The sequence below is a fragment of the Gekko japonicus genome, unplaced genomic scaffold, assembly GCF_001447785.1.
Source record: "Gekko japonicus isolate JY-2015 unplaced genomic scaffold, Gekko_japonicus_V1.1 scaffold39, whole genome shotgun sequence".
In the NCBI taxonomy this organism is placed as follows: Eukaryota; Metazoa; Chordata; class Lepidosauria; order Squamata; family Gekkonidae; genus Gekko; species Gekko japonicus.
In genome coordinates, this window is record NW_015169778.1 from 869,037 (window position 1) to 886,344 (window position 17,308).

Genomic DNA, 17,308 nt, shown 5'->3' on the forward strand with positions numbered 1-17,308 from the left:
TTCATCTCTGGCAGCTCACAGATAGTATTTTTCTTGAATCAGCCTTTAGAATTAATTAATCATCACTAGGTACGAAATAAGAGTGATGATACTATGTCTACCTCTTATATGCCACACAGCAGAACACAATATTTTGTGTCCTGGAAGCCTCAAAGAGCAAGAAAAATTGGAATGAGAAGGCAATTTGTATCATAGTTCACCAAAAACGCAACTGCCTCACACATGTCTCAAAGGAACCCCTTTACCATAAAAAGGCATTGGCAATGGTTTAAGTGCAAGACGTGACCTGCTGGGTTTATTTATTTATTTATTGCATTTATATCCCGCCCTCCCCGGAGGCTCAGGGCGGCTAACAACATGTAGTTGATAAAACAATAAAACAGTAAAAATGATATAAATATTAAAATTACATCATAATTTATAACCAATCTAAAGCAGAGCTCTCTAAAAACAAGATGGTGGTCTTCTAGACATCCCAGTCTTGCCCATGATGCGAAAAAGAATATTTAGGGCTTTGATAGTCCATGCCCATGTCCAGATGTCCTCCAGGGCGTCGATAATGTGCTATTACACTGATGGTATACTGGTGGTGGCGGCGGCTCCTATTCAAAAGCCTGGCGGAAGAGCTCCGTCTTGTAGGCTCTGCGGAACTGTCCTAGGTCCCGCAGAGCCCTGATCTCCTCTGGGAGCTCATTCCACCAGATAGGAGCCGCCACCGAGAACGCCCTGTTCTTAGTCATGGTCAATTTGAGCACAGCAGATTAGGAATATGTGACTAAAAGACCTACTGGCAAGGCCAGTTCCAGATTTTGGGGGACCCTGGGAATTCTGTGCCCAGGGTCCCCCAAAATCTGCAACTGGCCCTGCCAGTAGGCCCTTTAGTCACATATTCCTAATCTGCTGTGCCCCCCCCATTTGTTTAGTCACATATTCCTAATCTGCTGTCCCCCTTTGCACTCACTCAATCACACATGTGTTTCATTACCAGCTGGTGCATCTCCGCTTGTTCTGCTTTCAAGCTCTCCTACTGCCCATGCTTACAGCCACCTGCACTGCCCACAGCCCTTTCCGTGATGGCACCGTGCAGTGTGTGCAGCTGGATGCAAGGGTAGCAAAGCAGTGAGCAGGTAGGGAAATGGCATGTTGAGGAGGTTGGCAGCATCAAGCCCTGCCAGAAGCCCTGGGCCCTGGCTGCTGACCCACCTGAGGGTACACCCTGTCTACAGGTGCTATGTCAAGTCACATAAGTAAGGCTACATGTACAGATGGCCCAAGAGATTTGATCAAAGAATGATAAAACAGAATAGGACAAGAATAAAAAGCCTTCACTTTGGCTTAGAACAGGATCATTCTTTTTCTAACCATCTCCCAAAGGCTAATCTATGCTACCCAGACCACAAAATGCTAGAGAAATTGTACCATGGAAAATGCCCGGGTGCCTGTGGTGCCTTTAACTATAACTCAATGGCTCAACCTGAAAACAAGCAGCCTTTAAACATGCTAAATCCCCTTATCAATCTTAAACTACTTCTTTGGGTCATCATTAACTGAATTTCAACTTGATGCCATGTATATTAGGAGCCGTGGTGGTTTGGCTAAGCAGATCTGAGAAACTGATTTGACAGACTAATTCGATATGAAATACAATAACGTGGTTTTCTTCTGGATACTCAAGGAACAGAAGTCATATTGCATGTAAATTTACAGTTTTCTCTCTCAGTGACTTGTAAGCTTGTCCTTGGTTACTGTTTCTCATAATTTAGCTCACGGGTGGTGCTGGATTGTGGCCAAGGGAGGACTTGGGCAGCAAAACAGCCCTGGAAGAAGCTGAGCCCAGGGGTTCCTATGGTGCAAAACTGGATGGGCATGCCTACACCTGTTGTGATCATCACTGTGGCCTGTGGCTGAGCCCAGCAGACCCTGCAGTGTAGTTGGCACCACAGGAGTCCCTTGGCTCATCTTGTTTCTGCTCCCCAGCAGCCCCCCCCCCAGGTCAGTGGCCCACCATGAACTTTCCACAAAAGTTAAAGGGTCATAGTCTTCTCTTGACTATGGCACAAGGGGAATGGAGAGCAAGGGTTTGTGCAATATCTGGATGGGAACAGGAGGGCTTTCTGTTCTACATGTGGCAAAGAATCAGATCTGTACTCCTGCCTGCTTCTCCCATCCTGCATTGCTATATGCTGTTCACTCAGAAGAAGAGGAGTACAGTCGTACTAAGGCCAGACATCCTGGAATGTGAAGTGAAATGGGCCTTAGAAAGCATTGCTAACAACAAAGCTAGTGGAGGTGATGGTATCCCAGCTGAGCTATTCAAAGTCTTAAAAGATGATGCTGTTAAAGTGCTGCACTCCATTTGCCAGCAAATTTGGAAAACGCAACAGTGGCCACAGGATTGGAAAAGGTCAGTATACATTCCAATCCCAAAGAAGGGCAATGCCAAGGAATGTTCAAACTATCGCACAATTGCACTCATATCACACGCTAGCAAGGTCATGCTCAAGATCATACAAGCTAGGCTTCAACAGTACATGGATAGAGAACTGCCAGAAGTACAAGCTGGGTTTAGAAGAGGTAGAGGAACTAGAGATCAAATTGCCAACATTCACTGGATTATGGAGAAAGCAAGAGAGTACCAGAAAAACATCTACTTCTGCTTCATTGACTATGCTAAAGCTTTTGACTGTGTGGATCACAACAAACTATGGCAGGTCCTTAAAGAGATGGGAGTACCAGACCACCTCACATGTCTCTTGAGAAACCTGTATAAGGGCCAAGAAGCAACAGTTAGAACCGGATATGGAACAACTGATTGGTTTAGCATAGGAAAAGGAGTACGACAAGGATGTATATTGTCACCTTGCTTATTTAATATATATGCAGAGTACATCATGCAAAATGCTGGCCTGGATGAATCACAAGCGGGAATTAAGATTGCTGGGGAAAAGATCAACAACCTCAGATATGCAGACGATACCACTCTAATGGCAGAAAGTGAAGAGGACCTAAAGAGCCTCTTGCTCAGAGTAAAAGAGGAGAGCGCAAAAGTGGGCTTGAAGCTCAACATCAAAAAAACTAAGATCATGGCATCCGGCCCCATCACTCCTTGGCAAATAGAAGGGGAAGTCGTGGAAGTAGTGACAGAAAGACGCCTGCTCCTTAGGAGGAAAGCGATGGTGAACCTAAACAGCATGATAAAAAGTAGAGACATCTCCCTGCCAACAAAAGTCCGCATGGTCAAAGCAATGGTATTCCCAGTAGTCATGTATGGCTGCGAGAGTTGGACTATAAGGAAGGCCGAGCGCCGAAGAATAGATTCTTTTGAACTATGGTGCTGAAGAAGACTCTTGAGAGTCCCTTGGACTGCAAGAAGATCAAATCAGTCAATCCTAAAAGAAATCAACCCTGACTGTTCCCTGGAAGGCCAGATAATGAAACTGAAGCTCAAATACTTTGGCCACCAAATGAGAAGGGAGCACTCACTGGAGAAGACCCTGATGCTGGGAAAGATTGAAGGTCAAAGAAGACGGGGACGGCAAAGGATGAGATGGTTGGACAGTGTCAGCGACACAACGAACATAAAATTGAGCCAACTTCAGAGGACAGCGGAAGACAAGAGGGCCTGGCGGGAGCTGGTCCATGGGTTCGCAAAGAGTCGGACTCGACTGTGCGACTGAACAACAACAACAACAACAATGTCATACTTTTGGAATTCACTTGACATGGCATACTTGCCAGGGAAAAAAAGGCATCAATACAGTAACATTATCACTCAACAATCTATATAGCTGGATCTGTTACATATTCCAGAAATATGTTGTTATTTAACTTTGTTTTTCTTCAAAAAAATAAATAAAAATTAACACATATAATGATGTACTAGCACTACAAAGAGTTCATATCCAAAGAGATTCCAAATATGTGTTTGTGATGAGGAATCAGAATGAATGGCACTCTAGCTAGTGGTACCAATCACTTAAGGTGGACATATTACTAAGCCTCCTTTTCTATTTAAATCCCTCCCATATTCTACTTCATGTGATGAGAAATCATAATTTGCTTGGTGGTAATGTTATGTCATGACCAGATTTGTTTGTAAAATGCATAATCAATATATGGAACTCATTGCCACAGCCCACTGTAATGGCAACTAATTTGAAAGAAACTGATTAACATATGGAGCAATAGATCCATCAATTGCTATGAGTTTTGAAAGCCCGAAGTACACCTTCCATTCTGAATAAGGATGGGGAGTAATCTGAAGATGATCCATCTGAACTCTTGTTCAAACAGGTTTCCGAAATCTCCCTGATCCAATTGGGTTTGGATTCAAATTTCTTCCACAGTCAATTTCAAAATGCATTCCTTCTGGCCAACAGAGACGCCCCTTTCTCAAAATTATTGGAGTCTGGAGGTCATAAAGAGAGCTGGTGGAAGCGCTGTGGCAGGGCTCAGATATTGGTCACTGCCATAAACCTGTACATCAGCATGCAGAGATGATCGGAAATATGGCAAATCTGTATCTTCCATGGTTCCCAACATCCCTGTATACAGAAGTGCATGCTTACAGCAACACCCAAGCCTGAACCCTCTCTACCCACCACACCCCATATTCCTCTCCCTTCCATGTTCTGAGTTCCCTTCTCCCCACCCAGAAGAAAAAGGGACTGGTAGTCCGGAACTGGGACCCATAATAATATAGGAAAATAGCCATCTTGGATTTTTATCTACACTGAGATTTTACTAATGTTGTGTGTAAATTTAATGTTTTGTGTTTTGTATTTTATGGCACTGTGTCTTGTATATCACCCAGAGCCTGGCATAAGCTGGGATGGGGCAAGATGATGATGATGATGATGATGATGATGATGATGATGATGAAAGTTTAGAAAGGGAGCGCTCTTGGCAGATTCACACTTCAGTGACAACTTGAGGATCCATTGCACTGCAGATAATGTCACTGATTCTGACTTCACCTGTTCTGAATAGATCTAGTTCAAAATCATGTGGATTGTGGGTGTTTGGTAGATGTCCTCCAAATTTAACTTTAAAAGGACCCACTCATTTTGGTTGTCATTTTGATGTGACAACCAAATACTGAAAATTTACAGCATTGGATGGACATCACTTCATATTTCCTGGTTTCACATTTCCCAAATGTATCTTTATGTCCAATGTCAGTGGACAGGATGCTGAGATGGGCCACTGGTCCAAATAGCAATTTCTTTGGCATAACTCAGAAGCTGCTACAGTGAGCCTAATGCAATTTGTGATGGTTTGTCTCCTATGGCATCCATATACCATTTTCGAGTATTTGTACTAGCCTGACTAACTAGAATGAACCAAGGAGAAAAAATACACTGTTGGAAACATACAGGCTGGCCCACACAGCCTGACCTGTCTCCTACAGACTATCAATTGAAACTGATTGATCTAATGCCTTGCATCTGCCAAGCTGTCATTCAAGCCAGGGGGGATTTGGATGAAGACAAGGAAAGCATTGTAAAAATGACTTTCTGATTTAGTTTACTGAGCCAGCCTTGAACTTCTCCTAGGTACACTAAAATCAGCTTATAGAAAAGGCCTTGCTTGTTCAGAAATAGTTTCACCAGAATGTAGAGAAAATTCCTATATGAAGAGTAAAAGAAAGAGGGATTCTCTTTTATTTGTTCCTCGAATGCACCGGGAGAGGGAGGAATCCCAGATGTCTGCTGCATTGTAAGAACTTATACATGCATTTAAATTGCTTATATAATTACTTACAGATGTAATTGTGAAATATGCTCTTTCTGCATTCAAAATTAAGGGCAGAACAGATGGTGAAAAACTCACTTTCAAGCAATATGTCCATTAAAATAACCCATACCGTTTGTGCATGTTGTAACAAATTCTTATTTCTTTATTCCTATTTCTAGTATGACCTATCTCAAAGGCTTGGGAAAGGGAGCAATATGTTACAAAATATTATAAAATGTATTCAAGAACAGCATTCAATGACATTATGGGTGCAATCCAGCCAACATTAAGCTTAAATATTCCCATTGAAACCTAAGGGACATAGAAGTGCTTGACTTTCAGATGGATCACATCCAAAGAGTTCTTTTCAAGCAGACTAGGCTAGAAGTTACGAGCATGTATCAGGAAATACAAAGGATATCCATTTCCCATTCATTCAATGGCTTAGGACTATCTAAGGTCCTGTATTTCAGTCCAGGCTACCACTTCAAACTGTGGGTAGAGGCTCTGGAGCTGAATGCTTCTCCATTTAAAAATAAAGCCCATGTAAAATTATAGATCTAGCCTACTTTTCTATTTATTTATTTAATTCATTAAAAATATTTCTACCCTGCATTTCTTCCTGGGGAAAAACAGAAACTAATGGGTTTTAAAATTTAGGTTAAGCGGTTAAGATGCTGAACTGCAGAACGGAAGGTCAGTAGTTCAGCAGTTCGAGACCTGAGTGCTGCATGACGGAGTGAGCTCCCGTCTCTGGTCCCAGCTCCTGCCAACGTAGCAGTTCGAAAGCAAGAAATTGCAAGTAGAAAGATAGGTACCACTTTGGTGGGAAGGTAACAGTGTTCCATGTGCCTTGGCGTCAGTCATGCCAGCCACATGACCACAGAAATGTCTTCAGACAGCACTGGCTCTTCGGCTTGGAAACCGAGATGAGCACCATAACCCTAGAGTCGGATTCAACTGGCTTTCGAGCAAGGGAAACCTAAACATAAAAACACAGAATGAATTTAAAAATCAAAACAATTTTGTAGATAAATTATTATCCTTCTAGCAGAATTGGATCATTATTCTACTGTATTCTGTGGGATGGTATCATAAGCAACAGATGGTGCAAGGAATGAACTTGGCACATGGGTTCAAACCGGGAGAAATGATCTTTTGGGTATGTACATAGCTTCTTATGATCCATTTTAATGGTAACAACCAGCACTTTACATTGAATCTGCTGACAAGTAGGTAACCAGTGAAGCTGTTTTGAGAATGGTATTATATGATCAAACCTACAAGTTCCCATGAAAACACAGGCCACCACATTTTACACTAGTTGACGTTCTTGAGTTGTTTTTAAAGGTAGCCTCCAAGTGAAAATCTTATATTGTGACTGTGAAGAGTCTCACTCAACCGAAATTCTTTATAGAGAAGGGAACCATGTCTGGAGGAACAACCAGTCATTTCACCTGTACTATCGCTACCAGTCTGAAGAAATATAGCCAAAATACAAGCTTTCTCCTTCAGTGAGAACTAGGCCAAAAACAAGGATGTCTTCTTTGTCCTTCATCTGCAAGATGGTTTGATTTGTTACTTGTTAAATTCTCTCTCTCTCTCTCTCTCTCTCTCTCTCACACACACACACACACACACACAGTTTTAAGCAGAGGAATCCCCCACAACACCTTATGAGGTAAATGTGGTTGAAGGATGGTAAGTTGTCCAAGATCACTAACTGAGCATTATGTCACAGCACGGCACCAAAGGTGGGTTTCCCTCAACCAAGTTCTACCATATTGGCTTGCTAACCACTTTTTATTGAAGGCCTTGTTTCCAGAGTACACAAAGCCTTTACTGAGAACAGATATTGGTACAGAGGCATAGACTGGACTGTGGGGGTCTCCTGCCACCAGGCCTTGTTCCCCAAGCAGCTGGCCAGTGGGGGTCTTACCAGGAGAAACAGGGAGGCCCAGATTGCCCAACAGAGTCCCAGCTGAGTCTACAGGGAGAGTTCTCCCCACGGTATTGGCTCTTTTACAAGCCAGCCAGCCCCAGCCCATCTTCCCTCCCGTCTTTCTGCTGGAGGTGGCTCCCTGAGGACAGCAGAATGGAAGGGGAGGAACTGCAAGAGAGGATCAGTTGGGTTGGTGTATTTACCCATTCACAAACCTCACAAAATGAACTGGTTCAGTAAACATGGAGGCTCATGCAAGTTTGTGTGGTCCCACAAACCATGAACTGAAATGAACCTCGATTTTCTCGGTTTGTGCCCATCCCTACTCAGGGCTTTTGAGCCACCACCTCATTTACCTCCTCATGCATCTCATTTACTCAGACTTCCTTGTCAGGGCTTTGACCCACCAAGCCTACTTCCATCTCAGGGCTTACAGTCACCACTTTAACATACATCATTGCACACTTTGTGGTTTGAGTATCAGGGGTGGAGCCAGGGCTTGGAGCCACCACGTCTAAATACATCATAGCATGCTTTGAGGTTTGGGTGTCAGGGGTGGACTCAAGGCTTTTGAGCCACCACATCTACTTTATTGTCTGGGCTTTGATCCACCACATCTACTTCCATTGCAGGACTTTGACCTACAACATCTACTTCCTTGCCAGGGCTTTGAAGCACTACTTCTGTCTCAGGTCTTCCAGCCACCACATCAACATACATCATTGCTTACTGGTTTGTGCTTGGGTTTCAGGGGTGGGCTCAACTTGGAGTGACCACATCTACATATGTCATTGCACATTTTAGGGTTTGGGTGTCAGAGGTGGACTCAGGGTTTGGAGCCACCACATCTAGACTGTGGTCAGACATGCCTTTAGATCTGATTTCAAGGCTGATGCCTGATGGATCTAAAGTGCACAATCAGACAGCAACATCTGTGAAAGGTTTTGCAGTCATTGACACCCCGTCCTGGTCCATCCCTGAAATGGAGTAAGAAGACACCAGGGAAACTCCTCTCCTAACACTTGCTGACAGGCCATGGATGGAGTTTCCCTAGTCTGATCACTCAAGCATGCTCTTAGGCCATCAGAATGGTTTGCTCATTCCATCCTGACTGGGTGCCAATTTTTTTTCTTGCTTAGTGATATGTGCATAACCGCATAATTGTCCTCATCTCTAGACCAGCTTTGAAAGTGAGCAGGAAAGGGAGTGAAAAGGGATCACAGTGCTCTGTGGAAGGGTCAGCGTGTGGTCAAAGCAGAGAATTGACTCCCAGAAGTTGGAAAGCACATGTGCAAAAAACTGCATCCTCGTTTATGCACATGCGCAAAAGCAGGCAAAAAAATAAAACCCTCACCCATCCATACCATCTGATCGCGTAGTGATGGGCTGATCCCACAGTGAAACAGAATATACTTGGATTTCTGATTGAGCAACTCCATTTCAAAAACCAACAAATTAAATAAGAGCACTTCCTGACCGTGCCAAATGGCACGTCTGACTGCAGCCCTACGTATGTAATTGCACACTTTGTGGTTTGGGTGTCAGGGTGGACTCAGGGCTTGGAGACACCACTTCAACATATGTCATTGCATACTGGTTTGTGTTGGGATGGACTCAGGGCTTGGAGCCACCACATATACATAAGTCATTGCCTGCTTTGGGGTTTGGGTGTCAGCGGGTACTCGGGGCTTGGAGCATGAACAAAGTGCCAAAATCATAATCAATGGAGAAACCACACAAAGCATCTCAATACATAAAGGCACAAGACAGGGATGCATGTTATTCCCATTATTGTTCATATTTACTATAGAATCGTTAGCCGATAGGATAAAAAATAACGAAATGATAAAAGGTCTGAGAGTAAAAGGTGAAGTGTTTAAACTACAGGCCATTGCAGATGACTTGATCTTTATATTAGAAGAACCGGAACACTCACTACCATACTTAATAGAAGACATACAGGAATTTGGTAAATTAGCTGGATTTAAAATCAATTTCCAAAAAACTAAAATCATAGTTAAAAACTGCCCACAAAAGTTGATACAAAAAATAAAAGAGATTTCAAAAATGGATGTAGTACATAAAGCGAAATATTTAGGAATATGGATTTCAAATAATACATCGATGCTATATGAAAGTAATTACCTACAACTTTTAAATGAAATTAAAAGAGACTTAAACAATTGGTAGAAAATACATCTTTCCTTACTGGGCAGAATAGTGACAATAAAAATGAACATCCTTCCAAGATTCCTTTTTCTTGCACAAAACTTACCAATACTTAAAAATTATAAGTTTTTTAAAGACCTAGAGAAAATAGTAAGTACATTTATATGGTAGTCTAAAAAAGCGAGAATAAATATTAAAAATCTTCAGGACAGTAAAAAAAGAGGAGGTTTTGCATTGCCTAATTGGCAACTGTACTATTTCGCAGCATCAATGATTTGGATTAAAGATTGGGTAGAGTTAGAAGATATAAGAACAATAGCTTTAGAAGGATCTGATCTGGTAATGGGATGGCATGCGTACTTATGGTACAGAAAAGACAAAATTCACTCTAATTTCCACACACATATAATTAGAAGCTCCCTTATGAACGTTTGGAATTTAATAAAGCTTAAATACTATACTAAAGTACCTTTGTGGAAATCACCGATAGAGGCATTTGCTAAACCGTCATTAATAGAAAGGGAAAATCAAAGAAACTTATGGCAATCTATTAAGTAAAAAAGCCGAGTTAAAAACAGATGAGGCATTAAAAAAACAAAATATAAACCTATCCTGGTGGAAGAAAAATGTACTAAAATCTAGGTATAATGAAGATAAAAAAATAGGATTCTACACCATTCTAAACGAAATTAATAAAAATTTGGCTTTCTTCCAGTGATAAACTAAGTCAGAAAGTTTACACAAAATTATTAGAAAATGATCTACAAGAGCAGATCATAAAAAAGCCAATGGTAGCCTGGATAAAAGAGATTGGTCACACAATAGAAATGGACCAATAGATAAAAACATAGAGATCGCTAAAATATATGAGTGCGACTTCATATAAGGAAAACATATATAAAATGTTTTTCAGATGGCATTGGACCCCTGCTAAAATTGCCAAATGCTTTCCGAAAACATCCAATATTTGTTGGAGATGCAGAAGGAATATAGGATCATACCTCCACATTTGGTGGAGATGTGGCAAAGTACAAAACTTTTGGGGGGAAATCTATAAAATCTTTTTAGATATATTTAAAATTAATATACCATTAACACCAGAAACATATTTATTAAACATGATTCCAGAAACAATAAATAACCACACACATATAATAGTATATTTATTAACATCAGCAAGAATTTTGATAGCAAAGCATTGGAAGTCAAATACCATACCATCTATAAGAGAACTCAAATACAAAACCTTGGAAATAGCTGAAATGGACAAACTGAGCATAGCATTGCAGAACAAACCAGAGGACCGTTTTTGGGACAGATTGGAAATAATTTATACCTGGCTGAAACTGAAGTAGAACTGAGAACTTGCTAGTAAAAGTCAATGGAGGTTAAATGAGAAAGATGAATTATGTATTAGACAATGTACAAGTAGTAAATGGATATCTTTACATATTTATGTGAAATGAAAAATGAAAATAAATTTATTTTTTTTAAAAAACTTCCTTCCACCATGTTTACTTCCTTGTCAGGGTTTTTGCCCACCATGTCTACTTCCGTCTCAGGACTTGGGGTTGGAGCTACGATGTCTATATATGTCATTGCATGCTGGTTTGGGTCTCAGATGGTCTCAGGGGACATTGCCCTGGTTCTGCTGGGTTGGCAAAATGCCCCCACCTTCCGTTTCTACTGGAGATTCTGTTTCTGTTCTGCTGGGCTTCTGCTCTTCTTCTTCTTCTTTGCAGTTCCCTCCTCCATTGGAAACAATGGAGTATGGGCGCACCTTCTTTGGAGGGGAATAACTCAGACCCCATATATCCAGTCCTCACCAAACTTGGAGGGCAGGTAGAGAAGCCAGCTGGAGATGTGCTGTGAGCTTGGTGTCTCTAGCATGCCAGGGGAGCATTACACTCCTGAACCTCCTGAATCTGCACCTCATTTACTCAGAAAGCACTTTCCTGGAGGCACCTTCTTTGGGGGGGACATAACTCAGACCCCGTAAATCCATTCCTCACCAAATTTGGAGGGCAGGTAAAGGACAATCAGCTGCAGATGTGCTATGCGTTTGGTGTGTCTAGCAGACAGGGGGGCATCCTACCACATCACAAACTTACTGGACTGGTTTGGTTTGTATGAATGGGCTTTTTGTCCATGGCGATCTATGTTTGGTCCATGGGTGCACCATAAACCACAAACTTAACCAATGACATTTTCCTGGTCTGTGCCTATCCCTAGTATGAAGTGCAAGTACTGGTAGGCTCACTCTGCAAATGGAAATTTGGACTCACACTGCTACCATATGCCACTCTGATCTCCCTCATATTGGTCCACAGCAACAGCTGTTCCCATGCTGTCATTCTCTGTGTGTGCAGTTGCTGCATTCAGATCTGCCTCTTCTAAATGAGCACAGAGACCCTGGCTGCCTGCAAGCCAGGAATTTAAACTACAGCAAGGGGAAAGTGACATTCTAGCTCCTCACTCTTTGTCAAAGGAGTAAGCATTAGTTGTGCTACATGTAAATGTCTCAATGTCCATGCCTAATCACCTACTGTAGGGCACATTTTCCTCACTTGTGTACACACTTTAGACTTCCTCATCTCTCTCTCTCTTTCCACCCCACAAGGAGAGGCAAGGAAAGCAGAACCAAAACAAACTCACTCTTTACTTGCCCCACTTTACACATGGCTCCATTCTCCACAAAACATTTTGGTTCAGTGAGAAACTTCACAGGCACAATATGAAATTTTCACTTGTAATCCACCTGTGTTCTATGGAGATTATTTCTGCTACTATGGACTTTGCCACCTTCTTGGGTAATTCAAAGCATAAGAATGAAATCTTGAGTTTGTAGTGGATAGGTCACTGGAAATGTCAACTCCGTGTATAAAGGCAGTGAAAAAAGGTAGACTTGGTGTTTGGAATTATTAGGGAAGGCTCTGAAAATAAAACAGCAAGTAGAATGTGTGGTGTATTCAAAATGACTTACATGAATCGCCGCATTAACGTTCCATGTTAAGCTTCGAGCCCGACGAAGGCTCCTTCGAACTAACACACTATTGATCGCTCCACAACAGCGACCAATCAGAACTGCACCAATTCCCTGAGAGGGAAGAAACCTCATTGGATGTTATCTGAGCAACCTCATTGGTTACTTTGTGTAAATAGGCGTGGCTACATTAGCCCAGGAATGTTTAAAAGGAGCCTAGCTCTCAATGTTAATATGTTCTGGTTATGACTTCTTTCAAGCGCTTGTTTGTACCTACAATAAAGCTGATCACTGTTGTTGAAATCACTCTCTGGATCTTTGTTAGCGGCAATCTAACAAAATGCTTGTATATAAATGGACTCTGTGGCAATGTTTAGAATGTTTTATATAGTCTGGCCATTCCATCTCAGAAAGGCCCTGGAAAACATACATAAACGAGCAAGCAAAAGGATGAAGGTGACCGAGTATCTTCCTACAAGGAAAGGCCAAAGGCTTTGGAACATTTAAAAGATGAGTAAGGGAGGACACTATAGAGATTTATAAGATTATGAATGTATGATGAAGGCAGTGAGAGAGAGACAGGAGATCTTTCTCCTTTTCTCCTAATACTAGAACTTGGGTTCTTCCAATGATGTTAATCAGCAGTATGTTCAAAACAGAGAAGAGAAATGATTACTTAACACAATGCTTGATTAATTTATGGAATTCACTATCACAAAATGTGGTGAAGGCCTCTAGGTTAGATGACTTTTAAATATGTTAGACATTTTGTTGTTGTTGTTGTTGTTCAGTCGCACAGTTGAGTCCGACTCTTCACGACCCCATGGACCACATCACGCCAGGCCCTCCTATCCTCTGTTGTCCTCTGGAGTTTGCTCAATTTCATGTTCATTGCATCGATAACACTAACCATCTCATCCTTTGTCATCCCCTTCCTCTTTGACCTTCACTCTTTCCAGGGTCTTCTCCAGTGAGTGCTCCCTTCTCATTTGGTGGCCAAAGTATTTGAGCTTCAGCTTCAGTATCTGGCCTTCTAGGGAACAGTCAGGGTTGATTTATTTTAGGATTGACTGATTTGATCTCCTTGCAATCCAAGGGACTCTCAAGAGTCTTCTCCAGCACCATAATTCAAAAGCATCTGTTCCGTGGGGCTTGGCCTTAGACATATCCTTCATAATTTACCCATCAATGGCTGACTGATAAGTGCTCAACTAGATGATAACATGCAACACAAGTCAGGTCATGGGACCAGCCCAACTGATGTCACGTGTATCTTTTTGTTGAGCCCTAAACTGAACCTCGAAGTCTAGCAGAATGATCTCTCTGAATACCAGGCTTATAGAGGCAAGCAGTAGTAGAGAGCTGCTGCCATCCTGCTCTGCTTTGAAACTTCCCACAGATTGGAAATGGGATATTGGCTAGACCAGTGGTGTCGAACTCATTTGTTATGAGGGATGGATCTGACATAAATGAGACCTTGTTGGGCCAGGCCATGTGAGTCATAAAATGTAATGCTAGGTAGCAGAGATATAAACTTTATAAAGGACATAGACAAACATAACATTCACATTATTTTCTTACTGAGAAAGACTGGATAATGAGGGCATGAACACTGTGAAAAGGTGAAGGGAACCCAGTTACACCCAGGAGAGCCCTGGCATAAGGAGCCCAACAAAGCACACACAGCATAAGGAGCCCAACAGAATACAAACACACTGTAGCAAGGCAATCAAAAGCTCATACCTTGAACAAAATTTTGTTGGTCTTAAAGGGGCCTGGTGTTTTTGCCATGCAATTGAGGCAGTCTAGCAAAGCAAGCTGTCACTCATTCCCTCCCTCCCTGCCTCCCTTCAGGAACGAGCCACAGCCAGTGGAAGGAAAGAAAGACTTCCCTTTGTCTCCTGAGTACGTTTGAGGCAACCTGGCCAGGACTTGTGGAATTTGTCATACCTGTACAGTACTTTTTATCTTGTGTTCACTGAGGCATCCCTTTGTAGAGAATGAGCACACACAGAATAAAAACACCTCCATACGAAGAGCTAGATTTGAGTCCAGTATCAAGGTATAAGCTTGTGGTATAAGCTTGCTAGAGTCTTGAAAGCTTATACCATGAAAACCTTGTGGGTCTCTAAGACACTACTGGACTCAAATCTAGCTCTTCTACTGCAAGCCAACATGGCTACTCTCCAGAAGCTACTTCCATATAAAGATGCCCTTACATCTTTCTACAGGTGAGAGAAATCAGAAGAGAAGAAGAGATTGGATTTATACCCCACCCTCCACTCGGAGTCTCAGAGCACCGTACAAACTCCTTTCCATTCCTCTCTTCACAACAGACACCCTATGATGTAGGTGGGGCTGGGAGAGCTCTTTCAAGGACTGCTCTTGAGAGAACAGCTCTGTGAGAACTGTGGCTGACCCAAGGTCACCCAGCAGCTTTATGTGGAGGAGTGGGGAATCAAATCCGGGTCTCCCAGATTAGAGTCTGCACACTTAACCACTACACACATACACAAGGATAGGGTCACTGAAATAGTGAACGATTGAGTTGCACTTTAGTTTGATAATGTTGTTTGAATTAGGGGAGTAGTTTGCAGCACAGCATTCTGCGTTGTAACTGTAGGAAAAGCAAAGACATCCTCCCGACTCTCATTGTTTCGGTCTTATAGGAATTAAGTGGGTCATTATCCTGCTTTGCCTATTGGGAATGTAAAAGGGTAACACAACATGTCAATTTATTTGGCAATGTGTAGATTTCTAATGTGACATAGGTGCTCAGAAACGTGATGCAAAATGTATCTGTGCAACATCAAGATGTGCCTTGTCTGCCAGATTAGGACTTTCTATTCAATGAAATTAAGCAGCACATTGTGCTAGGAAAGTTTGCATCAAATCTGCAAGCCTTTCGCTAATTTTGTAAAAATTGTTTCAATCTGATTTCCATTTTTGCATTATGTTTGCTGCCATTCAGAACAAGAGCTGAGGGAATGTAATTGGTCTGTTGCTTTTGATGGTTGCCTTTATCACTTCAAAGAGGCAGATGAAATTCTCAGCTAAGCAAATCGTAGCACTTTTTTTTTTGTTACCCATTTCTGGAATGGCTTTCAATTAAAAAAATTTAAAGAAAGATAGGAAAATAAAAGCAGTTCCCCTTTTGATTTACGCTTGCTTTTTTGTTCTTTGAAAAGTAAAATAATAATAATTTCTTGTTCAATATGGTCATTTATTCCCTTGAAAATGGAAATTATGGTCTTGCTGCTGCCTGAGAGGCTATAACATTCTCAGCAATGAAAATAGTATCAGTTGCACTGCTTATAAATCTAGTATTTGGGCTTTGATGTCCTACGGATTGACCCAAACTACAGCAGCACCTCAAGGGCATTTTCAAGTCCTCATGAGAAAGGCTTTTTAATTGATTTTATATGTCATAATTTTCTTATGAAAAAAGTCCATCTCATATCCAGAGGGATAGTCCACTTAAATCAAGGGCCCGCCACATATAGACAAAGTAGGAAACAGCCTGGAGTGCCAAAACTCTAGGGGTATCTGCCTCAACTGTATGATGTCTTAAAGACACAGCTACTGACGGCATCTTCAGAAGAGGAAGCACAGAGGAAGCCTGGCAGCTGATCGGCTGGTGACATCTCAGCCCTGTACCCAGAAAATTTTTTATTAGGGGTGCACCAAGGACCCCTGCATATATATGTGGCCTTAGGTAAGGGATAACAGTTAACTGTAGAGCCACTCAGAGACCCCCTGTGGGGGGTTTGAGCGGGGTAGCAAGTCGACAATTAAATAAATAAATAAATAAAAATTTTTTATTAGGGGTGCACCAAGGTGCCACCTGGGGAGGGTGGGGCTTGGGGAGGGGAGGGACCTTAGACGGGTATAATGCTGGATAGAGTCCACCCTCCAAAGCAGCCACTTCCTCCAGGGGAATGGATCTCTAGTCTGGAGATCAGCTGTCACTCCAGGAGATTTCCAGACCCCACCGGGAAGTCAGCACCTTGGACCACCTCCCAAAGCAGAAGCAGCCTGGAGTTCAGGGATCCCTCCCTCTCTCCCTCCTTGTCATCATTTCCAGCACAGGTGCCTCTCCCAGTATATCTGCCTCCCGGGAGAAGGAGTAGATGATGCTGGAGTGGAGCAGTGTGTTCTTCCAGCACCTGAACTCACTGCTGTGTGCCCTGGCTGGCAGGCCCAGCATGTAATGCAAAGTACCTGGCAGGGGTGGTGCAGGGGTGGATCAGGGGCTGCCTGGGGGCTGCCTGGCAGAACTGGGAATAGTGGGAAGGAGCCAGAGTGAAACCAGGCAGGAGGTGAAGGGAGGTGGACAGAGGGTGCCGGGCTGTTTGGGATGGGTGCCAAGCACTCATAGGCACCCCCATCAGCTACACAGGTCACAAACACAGTTAGAAAGAGGACAAAATAAAAATGAAAGGAATATGGGGGGGGGAGGGAAACTAAAATAAGGAAAC